The sequence below is a fragment of the Sus scrofa genome, chromosome 15 (genome assembly GCF_054392235.1).
Source record: "Sus scrofa isolate SSC_HxYL_T2T_F1_AM1 chromosome 15, Sscrofa_HxYL_maternal_Yorkshire_Landrace_v2.0, whole genome shotgun sequence".
Classification (NCBI taxonomy): Eukaryota; Metazoa; Chordata; class Mammalia; order Artiodactyla; family Suidae; genus Sus; species Sus scrofa.
Window position 1 is genome coordinate 85,673,424 of NC_139397.1, and position 15,027 is coordinate 85,688,450.

Here is a 15,027-nt window from a genome sequence, read left to right on the forward strand (position 1 = left end):
ACAACAAAAGGTTCCTTTTCATGATGAACCTTATATCTAATCAGCGAGAATATATCAGAGTGGCTTTCAAGGATAAGCAGTGATGAAAGGCAACAAGGGGAGACCCAAGGCATTATATGACTCTCAGATGTTTCTCTTGTCAAGGTCACCAATCATCTATGTGTGTTCAAACCTAATAGACAACCATACATCTCATCTCAGACACAGTTAAGTAACCTCCTAAATTCCAATAAGGACACATTTCACAGTTGCCCAATCCCTCTACTTGGGATTCTCTCCCCCTTGGCTTCTTTGTTGGAAACGCAATCACAATTGTCACTGCCACTCCTCAATCTCAAGGCCCTCATCTCCTTGCCTGATGTCTAAGCCTTGAAGCACCCAGGGCTCTTTGTCTGCTCCTTTGCCTTCTCCTTCTACAGTACTCACCTCCATGTAATTTCATGAAACTCCATGGCTTTAAATACCACTACAAGTTGACTCTCAAACTCACACCTCAACCCTGACCTCTTTACTGAGCTCTGATTTATATGCCCAATCATCTCATGGTCTTCTCCATTTCAATGTCCCATAGGTATCTCACAATCAAAACTCCTGATTCTCCCCTCTACCCCTAAACTCCAAATCTCCCCTAGTATCCCTCATCTCTACAAATGGCTTCACACAAACCACCCTAAAGCAAAAATTTAACTAAGGCAAAAAACCGTAGGTATATTTTGATTCCTCTCTACTTCTATCTTCTATTATCCAGTCTTAGGGGCTTTTAACTAAAACATCTCCTGAATGTTCCACCAGCTCTTCTTCTACCACCCTGGCAATTAAACCATCATCTCTTGCTTGGACTGCTTGCTCCAATAGCCTCCTGACTGGTCTCTCTCCTTTTTCCTCTTGTCCCATAAAATCCACTTTCTACAGTGGTCAAGAGTGATCTTTTAAACACTTAAATGAGAGCACATTACATCTCTGACCCTTCACTCTTCTCCAAATGCATTGAGAATAAAACCCCATACTCCTGTCCTTGGTTTAGAAAGCCCTACACGAGTCAGCCTGATGGTTCTCAAAGTGTGATTTCAGGGCAGCAGCAGCATCTGGGACATTGTTAGAAACGCAATTCTCAGGCCCTATCCCAGATCTAGATAATCAGAAACACTGAGGATAGAGCTTTGTAATTCACATTTGACAAAATTCAACTGACTGTGATGTGTGCTCAAGTCTAAGAAATCACCGAGCCAGCCCCAGCCCACCTCTGAGCCCCTGCTTACCACTCAGTTTCACTCCCCATGTAATTCACACCGGCATTCTTTCCCTTCCTTCCCACCTGAGGGACACGCAGAACTGTTCCCTCGGCCACAAATGTCCTTAACCACCGACCTTCAAACTTTCTGTTCCCTCCGCTCATTCGGACTTCAGAACAAATATTTCCTCCTTGTAGAGGTATTCTCTGAACACTCAGAAAGGGTGCCAATGCCCATCTCCACACATCTCAGTCCATACTTCACCCAGCGGTGCTTAAATTTGACTACAGAATGGACTCACTTGAGGAGTTTTATAAAATGCTGAGGCCTAGGTCCCCACTCCTAGAACTTCTGATTTAACTGGCTTGTAAGGATTTTTTAAATCTCCCCAAATGATTCTAAAGTGCAGCCAAGTTTGAGAACCACTGGTCTAGCATAACGGCTGATAGATAGGAGGTATTCAATTAGAGTTAATGATTTACCTTCCTAAGAACTTTGTAAACTCTGGAACACTGCCTGATGGTTGCTACCTAGGTCAATCAAGTTTGTATACATTCAGAAAGGTCTCAGAATCATTGAAGATAACAAATCTTAAATGTAAACCCAAAGCTTAGTAATAACTTTTCCAAATTTATATATATATATAAAAATTATATATGTGTGTATGTATATATATATAAACTATATTATATATACATGTATGTGTATATATATATGTATGTGTGTGTGTACACACACACATATATTTGGCTTCCTTTTACCTAAGAAGGAAATTCCATATGGAGGGAAGGAAAATATAACTTTCTCTTATCTTTCATGGAGTTACAATTTATACAGAGTTATGATTTATACACTTACAAATGTAAGTGAATACATTTTTACACATATATACACACTCAAGGACCCACCACACAAAGAGCAGGAAAATGTATCTAATAAATTAAAAATTAAATGCTAAATTTCTCCTATCTGTACCATAAATGTTACAATTTCAGTCTGTCTCTGGGCTTTCTTATGTATGATGTTTATTTTATGCACTGTTAAGAGAGTCAAATGTCAACAAGAAGAGTGATGAGGAAAGCCTTCAGTAGAAAAGTGTGTATCAAAGGAGAAGATCAAAAATTCATCAAAACAAATGAGCGAAGTTGAAAAAACAGATCTCAAAGCAATATAAACAATGAGTCATAAGACAGTCAACAACATTTATTGGGTACCCACTGTGTGCTCAGTGCTATAGAAAGAATCTGAGTAAATTAAAGAAATACCACATGAGGTCCTCTGATACCAGTAGCTTAAAAATAAAATGACTCCAACCAAACAATGTCACGCTATCCTAAATGGACCCTGCAAAAGCTAAATTAACTGAATACTTATCTAGTTCCAGGAACTGTGCAAATGCTCTACATAGATAATCCCTTAACAAGTCCTTAAAAAAAAAAAAAAAAGTATCTTATTACATTCATAAACATTTATAGAGATTAGCAAATAAATACTTTTTCTCAAAAACGAACTGAAACTCCAAAGCCATGATCCAGTGCTCACTTCTGCTCCATTCACTCTGTGCATGGCCTTCTGCTCATTAAGAAATGTCAGTGGCAACTGGACTCGGCATCATCTACTGGAAGATTCCTTTGAACTTTGTATTTATGGCCTTGCAGGCAATGTGTATGGGAAAGTCAGTGCAGTTTATGAAAATTAGCCTGAAAGGTAAATTAAAAAATGTGATTGATACTACTATTTAAAAATTAAAAAATGATTAACAAAAATATGAGAGAGAACTATGCAAAACTTCTTGGGCTTATTTTTTCTTTGCCACATTAAAAGTAAATATAAAAAAACCCTATAAAGTTATACCTCCTTTTTTTTTTTCAAAAGAAGTTAAATACTTTATTAAATTTAAGACAAAAAAATCATCCATATTTGTATTGTTTTATTTATGTTTTTTGAAACTACAAAACAGTAAATGTACAAAAAGAAATTTTCACCTATAGAAGGAAGTTAAAATGTTCTTAGTTTGCAACCTAGATATCCTTCAGTAGGTCAATGGACAAACTATGGTACATCCAGACAATGGAATATTACCCCATTATTTTCATTTTTTCCACTAAAAAAGAAATGAACTACCAAGTCATGAAAAGACACGGAGGAACCTTAAATTCATATGACTAAGTGCAAGAAGCCAGGCTGAAAAGGCTGCATATTGTGTAATTCCACCTATATTACGCTCTAGAAAAGAAAAAAAATATGGAGATAATAAAAAGATCCGGTGGTTGCCAGGAGGTTTGGGAAGTGATGGATGGGTGGAGCACAGAGGATTTTTAGAGCAGTGAAAATAACTTACATGATACTACATATTTGTCATTACATATTTGTCAAAACCTATAGAATGTACCACATCAAGAGTGATTACTAATGTAGACTTTGGATGGTTATGGACGTGTCAGTATAAGTTCATCAGCTGTGACAAATGTACCAGTCTGGTGGGGAATACTGATAATGGGGGTGGGGGAGCTATGCATGTGGGGGAGCATGGCATATATGGAGAAATCTGTAATTTCTGTTCAATTTTTCTGTGAACCTAAAAAACTGCTCTAAAAACATTGTCTTAAAAAAAAAAGAGTTCTTAGTGGGAATGTTTTTTCAATTTTTCAAAAGCCTGCTAGGTAAGTGAAAAACATTAAATGTGGATGTTATAATTATTAAAATATACGCACACACATATATTAGTGAGAATATACATGTCAGCCAAACAAACACATTATTGGATTAACCAATGATAAAATGAAAGCAAAAATTGCTTCCAAGTCACAATCTCATTAATTTACACAAATATGTACTTTGGTCAATACCAAACAGCATTTAGTCAATTAGCCTCTATTAAAGTTTTAAATATATGCTGGGGAGTGGTATGTGCTGGAATAAGCCATATTCAAAGGATAACACTCACTGCACTCTGAAAGAAAATTCCTTAGAGAACTTTCCAAATTAATTTTCCTAGCTACAGTTTTGTCAAATACTGGCTTAAAAAAACCCACTTGGAAATAGTATCTCAGTACAGAAATATTAAAATCTAAAGTTGTACCTTATAGAAAGATTAACCTAAAGGTGGTCTAAATGTAAAACTTAAATTAAAAAAAATGTTTAGATCAAAACATAGGAGAAACTCCTTGAGACCAAAGCTTAGGCAAAAGGATTTCAGACATGATACCAAAGAAACAATCTTTAAGATTTTTTGAAATGTCAATAAGCTGAAATTTATCAAAAAGTAAAACCTTTTGCTCGGTGAAAGACCCAGTTAAGAGGATTAAAAAGACAAAACTACAGACTGAGAGTAAATATTTGCAAGTCACATAGCCAATTAAAAGACTTACATCCAGAGTATAGAGAGAGCCCTCTAAACAACTTGATATTACAAAAACAAAGAATTCAATCATTAAATGGACAAAGGTTTAAACACTTTACCAGAGAGGATGTAAGAATGGTAAACAGGCACATGAAAAGATGTTCAACATCATTATCCACTTAGGGAAATGCAAATTAAAGCTGTAACAAAATACCACTGCACACCTAAATCAAAACTACAAGCTCAAGTGCAAACAAGAATGCGGAGAAACTAGATCTCTCATGTGCGGCTTGAACAAGGTGACTCAAAATGGTACAGCCACTTTGGGAAACAGTTTGGCAGCGTAATATGAAGCTAAACATACACATACCACATAACCCAGCAATCTAGTCCTGGGTATTCACACAAGAGAAATGAAAACTTATGTTGCACCAAACCCATATGTTTACTGCAGCTCTCTGTTACAAACCCAAACAGGCAACAACCCAGATGTGCTCCAACATGAGAATGAGTAAACAAACTGTGATTCACTCATATAAAGGAATACTACTCGGCAATAAAAAGCCAGCCTTGATACACTCAATATCTTCGATGATCTCAAGGGCATTATGCTGAGTGAAAAAAGCCAGTCTCAAAAGGCTACTGTAGACTTCTATTTATGAATCCTGAAGTGACAAACTTAAGATCATAGAAAACAGATCACGGACTGCCAAGGCTGGAGGCAGGGTGTAACTATTAAGAGTAAAGTAAGAGAGTTCCTTTGCAGGATGCCACAGTTCTGTACTCTGATGGGAAGTCACACAAATCTACACATGAATAAAATTTCAAAGAATGGTAAATCAAAACAAATTTTTTAATTAATAAAGAATGCATGTAAAAGTCAATGAAATCTAAATAAGGTCCGTACTTATTGTACCAAAGTCATTTCTCTGGTTTTGATAATGTACTATGGTTACGTAAAATGCTATTATTGGGGGGAAATGTGGGGGAAGGCAGAGGGGAAACTCTGCACTCTTTTTGCAATTTATTCCAAATCAAACCATTTAGAAATAGAACACAATAAAAATCTATGTAAGGATGTAATTCTCAAAATTCGATGGGCATTAGAGTCACCTATGGAACTTGTTACTAATACAAATCTGCTTGGGTGGCCCCACTTATTTAAAAGGAATCTGCATATGTGGTCCAGGTAATATGTATTAGTGATCAGCACATTACAGTTTGAGAACCAGTGGACTAAAATAAAAGCAAAGGTATTAGAAAGAAAAATGATGATCTCCATCAATATATATTGTTCTATTTAATGGCTGGCTAATTACTAAAGAAGTCCTACCTACACAGACCCTTATTCATAGACTATCTTGCTAAGCCAAGAGACTCACTGAAAGATACACAAATGAAAATTTTTCATCTATTTTAAAAATGCAAATACCATTATTCATGACACAAATGTTACATCAGTACAGAAGTGAAAATGCTGATTTTAAAAAAATGTTATTAAAACAAAGGCATGTAGAAAAAAACATTCTCAGTAAGAAACAAAGGTTACATTTTAAAATGTTTATTAAAGTTCCTTACTTGTGCATCTACGTAAAATCACTGTTGTTGGGAAACTACACACATAAATACAAGCATGAAGGCATTTGATCTAAAAGCTTCTTTTGTTAGAAGTAAATTATTGAGGAATTCCCAATGTGGCTCAGTGGTTAACAAATCCAACTAGGAACCATGAGGTTGTGGGTTCGATCCCTGGCCTTGCTCAGTGGGCTCAGATCCCACATTGCTGTGGCTCTGGAGTGGGCTGGCAGCTGCAGCTCCAATTTGACCCCTGGCCTGGGAACCTCCATATGCCAAAGGAGTAGCCTTAGAAATGGCAAAAAGACAAAAAAAAAAAAAGAAAGAAATTATTAAAAGATCAACCTAGACATTACTTCATATACAACAAAATAAGAATTAAATCTCAGGAAGTTTGCTAAGACTTCCTTCAATTATTTTCTCCCAAGAAGCCCTTCACTAAGTGGCACAACTTTCAAACCCCAGACCTACCATATTTGCAATTACCTTGCGGGGTCTTTGTGACAAGCACCTAACACTACTAGGCCTCTTTGACCTTTCCTCTTTGAGGAATGAGTCACAGTTTCGCACTGCCTTCCATTCATCTTATTACCAGGAGAAATGTAGCAATATGACAGAGAATAAATCAAATCTTAGAACACCTGAGGCTGCTGAATCTCTATCAGTTTCTGAAAGACTGCTAATCTCTATCTTAAACAGTTGCTACAAGCTCTTAAATGCTAGCTCATTCATGTGCTCTCAGCTCTGTGGAAAATTAATTCTTTTGGAAGAAAAATTAATTATTTTCTGAATATGCTCAAACAGTTTAGCTGTTTTTTTGTGATAATTATCAAACATAATAATTAGCAAAATCTAGAATGTGGATAGTCTATTATCTGGTTTCTCTATCAAATTGACAATATGGGGAAAAAGGTGAGGGGTGGGGTTGAAGGAAAGGGGGTAGGAACTGATACAGAATGAGACATTTATGCAACATAACCACCAAAGTAATGTGCAAAACTGAATCAAATTTGGACAAAGTGATTGTTAGAGAAATTTAAATAAAAACTGAGTGTCAGAAAGAATTGTTAGTTTTGTTAGGTACAATAATACCACAGGAGGCAGGTTTAAAAACAAAAGTCCTTATTACCTCTTCCACTCTAATATTCCTAATTAAGTGCTTCAAGTAAGCAAAAATCACCATTTTTCTTTCTAATATCTTTGCCCTAACTCTAACCCATCTCAAGCCCTAGGCAACCACTAATCAACCTTCTTTCTCTATATACTTGTCTTTTTGGATATTTCATATAAATGAGATAATATAATATATATCCTTCCATGACTGGCTTATTTCACTTGTCATAATGCTTTGGAGGTTCATCCACATTGTAATATGTATTTATACTTTGTTACTTCTTATTACCCAAGAAAATTCCATTGTACGAATATATTTTATTTATCTGTTCACCAATTGATGGACAGTGGGTTGTTCCCGCTTTTTGGCTACTGTAAATAATGCTGCTATGAACATTTACATGCAAGTCTATACACATCCCTTCTTGGGATGTCATTCATGTTCATACCCCACAACAAAACTAATATAGCCTCTTCCTAGTATCCAATGAAATAATCCTTCTGTCTCTCACCAGGTACATGGAAATAGTTTAAAATCATGATTCCCCAAAGTTATCTGAAGTCACTGGCATTTAAAATTACTGCATATTCATGAAAGACCAATACATATTCAAGAGTTATGTCATACTTAGATTATATAAAACATAGCTTCATACACAAATTGATGATCCAAGAAACATTTTGATTATACTTAAAATAGCACAAGACTCTGCTTTTCTAGTAAGCCATTCTTCTTTCAACTACAGATCAATGGGTTAATAGAAATATTAAATATACAATAACCATAATGAATAATTAAACATATTTGTTTTAAGATAAGATACAAAATAGCAATCACTGAATAGACTAACATTATCTAACAAAGGACAAGATAGACAGTATAATTGAAAACACAGCATAACTGCATTTAATTTATACTAACTTCACTACTTAAACCTAGAAAAGGTTCCCCTATAAGCATTGCTTATATATTAATGTGTTTTTCAAAACTGTACTTTTATTTTTATTTTTGATCACCCCCATGGCATGTAGAAGTTCCTGAGACAGGCACTGAACACATGCCACACGACCCGAGCCACAGCAGCGACACCACCAAATCCTTGATCTGCTGAGACCCAAGGGAACTGCTCAAAACTGTAGTTTTAAACAGTTTGTTTTAATTACTTAAACTAAATAAGTGTTTTTAGTGTTTTTCCTATAAATTTAAATAAATTCATATGGAGAAAAAAATCTACTGTTTTTAAACCTATAAACAGAATAGATATTAATATTACCTTACAAAAAATAGTTTGCAAATAGTGGTTTAGGAAAGAAATGCAAATAAAACAAAACTAATATTTTTAATCAATAGGTTATTTTAAAAAGCCATTTAAAGTAGGAAATCAAAATCTCAAGAAAACATTAAGCATCTTAACTTAAAATACACATACATTAATTCATTGATGTTTGACATAGAGTGAAATCTCTATATTTGCAATTGTACCTGATGATTGAATTTTCACCTTGTACTTCTGGCATAAGTAGCACATAATGACTTGCCTTCCACTTCCATTTTTTTTTAAGTAAGCCAAGGATTTTGACACAAGCAATTTGAATGCAAATTCCTTGATTTTAGTATTTATTTTAGTATCTCATTCACACATAATTCAATGTTACCTTTTTGGGGGGAGGGGGTTGAGGTAACCAGCTCATCAAAGCTTTTTTTGGAAATATTTAACTCTGCTTTTCTAGAACAACTCTCTTATTGAATTCAAATCATATGCTTATAATACTTAGGTTAATTACATTATTACAATAATTATAAAAACAGGTCTTAACAGGTTGGGAAATATTCATAACAGATTTTTGATTTGAGGGGTTCACTATGCCAAGGACAGGCATTTAGCATGTTTTACTAAGGGAATGGCAATTTTATTTGACCCAGTGAATGAACAGAATGAAATTTAAGAGCTTCTACAGTATTAGACTAGACATAGGATTGCTGGAAAACAGTGATCCATACATACACTGATAAATCTTTTTAAGAAATTGTTGCCCCAAAATTCAATTTTGTTAGTTCATCCAAACAACAATTGCAGGCCAAGCAAAACACACACCAGCTACCTCTTAATTTACCTCTTAATTTTATAAGATAGTTAAAAAAAAAAAAAAAAGGGTACATCATGAATCAGATCTCACATGTCAAAAATGATACTAATAATTCAATAGAATAATAACCTAAGCAGTAGTAAGATATAAATGCATAAACATATGTCTCCAAAAACCATCACTTTTAACATTCTATAGAAATAGTCCCTTTTATCCAAAGAAGAATGACTTGAAACAATACATTTCTCCCCACCCCCTACCTTTTTATTGAAGTATAGTTGACCCAAAATGCTTCTGGTATACAGCAAAGTGACTCAACCACTGACACTTATATATGTATCTAGTCTACTTTGGATTCCCCTCCACTACAGGATACCACAAGACACTGGATATAGTTCCCTGTGCTACCCAGCAGGTCCCTGCTGTCCATCCACTTTACACACAGTAGGGTGTATCTGTTAATCCCCAATTCCCAATTTATCCCTTTCTAGACATAATCTATTTTTATTAATTAAATGCTTTCATGACTATTTTCAATCCCCAAATAAGTTAATAAAAGGAAGTAAAAACCTTTTTAAAAACTTAGTTGTGCAATCGTAACTAAAAAATCACAGTGAAATTGAAAACCAAATAATATTTATTAACAATGAATACTGACAAATAAAAATCTCTGTGAAAGAGTTGGCCTTCCTATTTCTTTTTTTTTTTTTTTTTGTCTTTTGTTGTTGTTGTTGCTATTTCTTGGGCCGCTCCAGCGGCATATGGAGGTTCCCAGGCTAGGGGTCCAATCGGAGCTGTAGCCACCAGCCTACGCCAGAGCCACAGCAACGCGGGATCCGAGCCGCGTCTGCAACCTACACCACAGCTCATGGCAATGCCGGATCGTTAACCCACTGAGCAAGGGCAGGGACCGAACGCGCAACCTCATGGTTCCTAGTCGGATTCGTTAACCACTGCGCCACGACGGGAACTCCGCCTTCCTATTTCTTTAATGATCTTTAGGTATTATTTATTGCAAGCACATAATGGTATACTAAACAAAGAGATCCCAGTTTATATACTGTATACTTTTCAGACAGTGACAATGTTTATATACTGTATAAGAGATCCCAGTTTATATACTCTATACTTTTCATACAGTGACAATAATGTTCAAGCGGCTTATTGCAAAGTGACTAATGATTAGTTTGGGTTAATGAATTCTTATTACTGACTGGAAGCTCACTGAGTCTAGGCACCTTAACTTTTTGGTTTAGTGCCATATCCTGAAGGATCTGGAATATTTTGGGGCACAAAGAAGATGCTTAATAAAATATTGTTAAATGAATGAATTTTCTCTCTCAGATAGATACACACACATACATAGAGTTAGGTCCTCAAATGTTCTCTCAATTAAATTAAAAAAAAAAAAAAAAAAAGAAAACGCCTCTAATTTCTTGGAAGCACTCTAGGATAGGACATTCGATGTATTTGGTACAAAATGACAGTTTCCTTTCATGACCTGACCCTGATTCTCAGAAAACAAGGAAAACTTGCACAAGGAATAAATTATTCTCAGTCATACAAAAATCCGGTTGTCTTTAAGCAATATATAAAAATAACCAACCATTAGAATCCTTAACATCTATAACCCATTAAAACAGTTTTCTCTTCCTCCTCCCATCTAACATAAAGTCATTTACCTTTTACACACTAGTAAAAGTACTGTTAGACAGCTTCCAAAGTTACACTATTAGACAACTTTCAAAGAAATTATTTTATATATATTCTCCTCCAATCTTTGGCAAATAAGAAAGTGCTTTATATTTCTGTTTGTGGAAAAGGTCAAATTATAGACTAATTAAAATGAGCTCCCTTAATGGAGTAATCATACAGAGTTAAAGGTAGTGATACTTGAGAAAGAACTCTGAACCCAAAAGGAATGAAACACTGGTTACTCACCGCTCCGCCCCACCCCAAGCATTCGTTCAGCACCTAAACTAACTTTGGATAGAGAAAAAAAATACATCAGTTCCTGTACTCAAAAAATTAATAATTATTGTACAATTTTACTCAACCACACATAAAAGTCCCAAATGTTACCTTGTTCTCCCTTTCTCTTTAGGTGTCTTCAGTTTCATCAATCAATGAGCACCCATTATTAATATCAACGATGCTATCTATTAAGCTACAAGCTATGTATGCATTCTTAACAACCTTGTGAGCTGCAATTATCTGTATTTTACATCAAAAAGAACAAATTCCCAAGAGAAGAATTGACTTGTCCTCAGTCACATAAACTGCAGATCTAAGTTTTAATCCAAGGTATTTCATTTCTAAGTCTATCTCCTTTTCCCAATACCATTCTGTTGCTTAATCTCCTACTGTGTGCATCCAGCACTGGCGAAATCACAAATGGAGATCTTAAAATTCTATTTGTAGTGACACATCAGAAAGAAAAAAAGCAACACTGTGTGAACTTATCTAATCAATATAATTTATTGTTATTTTCTCTGGAACAGTATCTGAAAGAAGCACTGACTCACCAGAAGAAAACCGTGAGACATGTATATGCTAAAGACAAATTCATCAGACCCATGGCTTTATGCTCTATAAATCTACAGTCCTTTCAAATAAAGGAAATCACCTACATTCTAAAAAGTATATTTTGTGTCATCTGTCTGGTTTAAGCTACCTAAAATACTATTCCTGCCCCTCCCAACTACCATGTATTTCATTTCCACAGAAAGGTAGCTAATCTAGTGTAGAAATACTGTACAATTCTTCCTCCCAAGAAACAACAGAAGGAAATGACAAAGAAATATACAGTAGTCTCATTTATATAAACTTTCCTTGAGGAAATAGGTGGAACTGGAAACAAAGCACATATAACATGCCAAGTACTGATGGTCAATACAGCATAAGTCTTAGCAAAGATTTTGTTCAAAAATAGCTCTTAGAATATCAAAGCCATTAAAACAACTCTTTTATAGCACAAGAATTCTGGTATAATAGGTGTGGTCCTATTTTTATAAATGCCAAGATAAAGAAGCTAAAATAATAATGACACATTCACTTTTTGACCCTAAAATAAAAACTAATCAGATATATGTATTGCAATGATCTCACAGAAAGTTCATTCCATTCTCCTTTTTGTCCCCCAAATTTCATAAGCACCATTCCCATCATTATTTTCTCAATCTCCTTATACCACTTTTCTTAAGGAAAACAAAGTAAAAAATAAAAACTAGAAAAGATAAAGTTATTTATATTTTATCTCAAAAGCCAAATTAATCCTTTATTCTAATTATTTCCTTTTGATGGACTACTACATATTTTCATGAATTATAATGTATCTGCGATATTTTAAAATACATCTGTACTTTAAGAAATAACAGCGAATTTTAACCAACAGCGTTTTTTACAATTCACTATGAAAACTGGAAGATCATCTTCATGTGATTCTACAAGAGTAATTCTCAAACAAAACCCCCAAAAGCCCTCAATCAAATGTAACCAGTCAGCAATTTAATACTCCATTCAATTTTTGTTTAACAACAGTTATATGTTGTTTTCTAAAGAGTTTCTCTTGGGCGGGGAATGAGTTTGGGCAGGTACATTTTTACAAAATGAAAACCATTAACAAGTTACCCCAACAAATAGAATCATCAGAGTGAACTTTCCTTATGTCTTGAGAGTTTAACGACGACGTGACAATAGGCTGGAGGCAAAAAAGTCGGGGTGGGGATGGGGGTGGAGGAGATGGGTCAGTACCAATTCTCTGAGAAGGCTGACACAGTAGGTCTAGTTGTCCATCTCCATATACATAGTTTATAGACTAACCACCTCAATCTGTGTCTGTACAAATAACTATCCTTGACAGGGTTAGTGTGTGATTCGAAGGCATCCACACACTCCATTTAAAAGTCATAGCTAGGTAACTCCAAGATTCTGCAGAAAACACTCACCCAAATTTAATTCTGAAGATTAATACATAATCATTCAAATATAAAAATGGAATATAATTATACTCTTTCTATTGAGTGTATAATGAGTTTGTGTAAAATAATTCTATTACTCACCTTAAGTTTTTTCCTTATTCCATCTGGTTCAGTAATTTGCTTTCTAAAGAACATATGCTTAGTGGGAGTAAACAAGACACCCCAGAAGTACATTCTCCTCTTCCTTATTAATGGCATCATTAAATCTGCCTATTTATAGTCTCGTCTATCTAACCTCATGGCCTACATGGATAAATGGATTTGTTTAGTTTTTAATCCTCAGCGTGTGCTTAGCAGCAATTAACCAGAGGGAGATAATAACTTGATATATCTTTTGATCTTTAAAATAAAATATGACGATATTGCATTTTCTATTGTTTTGACCTATGTGAACCTTAAAGTAAAATAAAATTTCTTTGCAAGTGAAATTTGGAAAAAATATATAACATTTATTTCTATAGAAATACTAAATTTGAATTATGCAAGGCGTATTTCTAATGCTACCTAGAAACATAGCCCTTGTTTAAAAAATGTAACCACTCTGATTCTATTAAACAAATTCTTTTCCAGATTTAAGGTACATTTTATGATAACAAGTTGAATTATAATTTGAAACACACAAAATCTTTCCTAGGAACAAACGACCGTTATTTCTTCTCTACTTTCTATGGTCTTTGAAGACTTCTTTAAATACTGAATATCTATATCATAAGGAACACTTTTATGCACCATTGGTGGAAAGGTAAATTGGTGCAGCTACTATGGAAAACAGTATGGATGTTCCTCAAAAAATTAAAAACAGAACTACCATATGATCCAGCAATCCCACTTCTTGGTATATATCCTAAGGAAATAAAAAGAGGATATCAAAGAGATATCTGTACTCATGTGTTCATTTTATTTTATTTTATTTTTATTTATTTATTTATTTATTTTTGTCTTTTGTCTTTTTGTTGTTGTTGTTGTTGCTATTTCTTGGGCCGCTCCAGCGGCATATGGAGGTTCCCAGGCTAGGGGTTGAATCGGAGCTGTAGCCACCGGCCTACGCCAGAGCCACAGCAACACGGGATCCGAGCCGCGTCTGCAACCTACACCACAGCTCACGGCAACGCCGGATCGTTAACCCACTGGGCAAGGGGCAGGGACCGAACCCACAACCTCATGGTTCCTAGTCGGATTCGTTAACCACTGCGCCATGATGGGAACTCCCATGTGTTCATTTTAATACTATTCACAATAGCTAAGAAACAACCCAGGTGTCTACCAACCCATCAATGGATGAATGGATAAAGAAGATTGGTATACAAACACACACATACACACACACACACACACACACACACACACACACACACACAGAAAGAGAGAGAGAGAATGGAATATAATTCAGCTAGGAGAAAAGAGGGAAATTCTGCAATTTGTGACCACATGAATGGACCATATTGGCATCATGCTAAATGAAACAGATCAAAGAAAGGCAAACACTGTATGATCACTTACATGTGGAACCTAAAACAGTCAAACTCAGAGAAACAGAGACTAAACAGTGTTACCAGTGGCTAAGGAGTGAAGAAAATGTGAGATGATGGCCAGAGTACAAACTTCCAGTTATAACATGAATAAGTTCTGGGGAGCTAAGGTACAGCATGGTGATTATAGCTAATAACACTCTATTGTATACTTGAAAGGTGCTAAG

General features: G+C 35.1%; 1 protein-coding gene across 14 annotated transcripts in view; it reads right to left on the reverse strand.

Moving 5' to 3' along the window:
• The window catches only part of COBLL1 (cordon-bleu WH2 repeat protein like 1), a 154,916-nt gene that overhangs the window by 71,257 nt on the left and 68,632 nt on the right, over positions 1 to 15,027 (reverse strand). For 3 of the 14 annotated variants that reach the window (XM_084999260.1, XM_021075422.2, XM_084999259.1), the window contains exon 2: positions 11,293 to 11,334. The exons of the other annotated variants lie outside the window; for them this stretch is intronic. The gene's annotated coding sequence lies outside the window, so the exon portion shown is untranslated. The remainder of the gene's footprint in view (positions 1 to 11,292; positions 11,335 to 15,027) is intronic. 14 annotated transcript variants of the gene reach the window in all.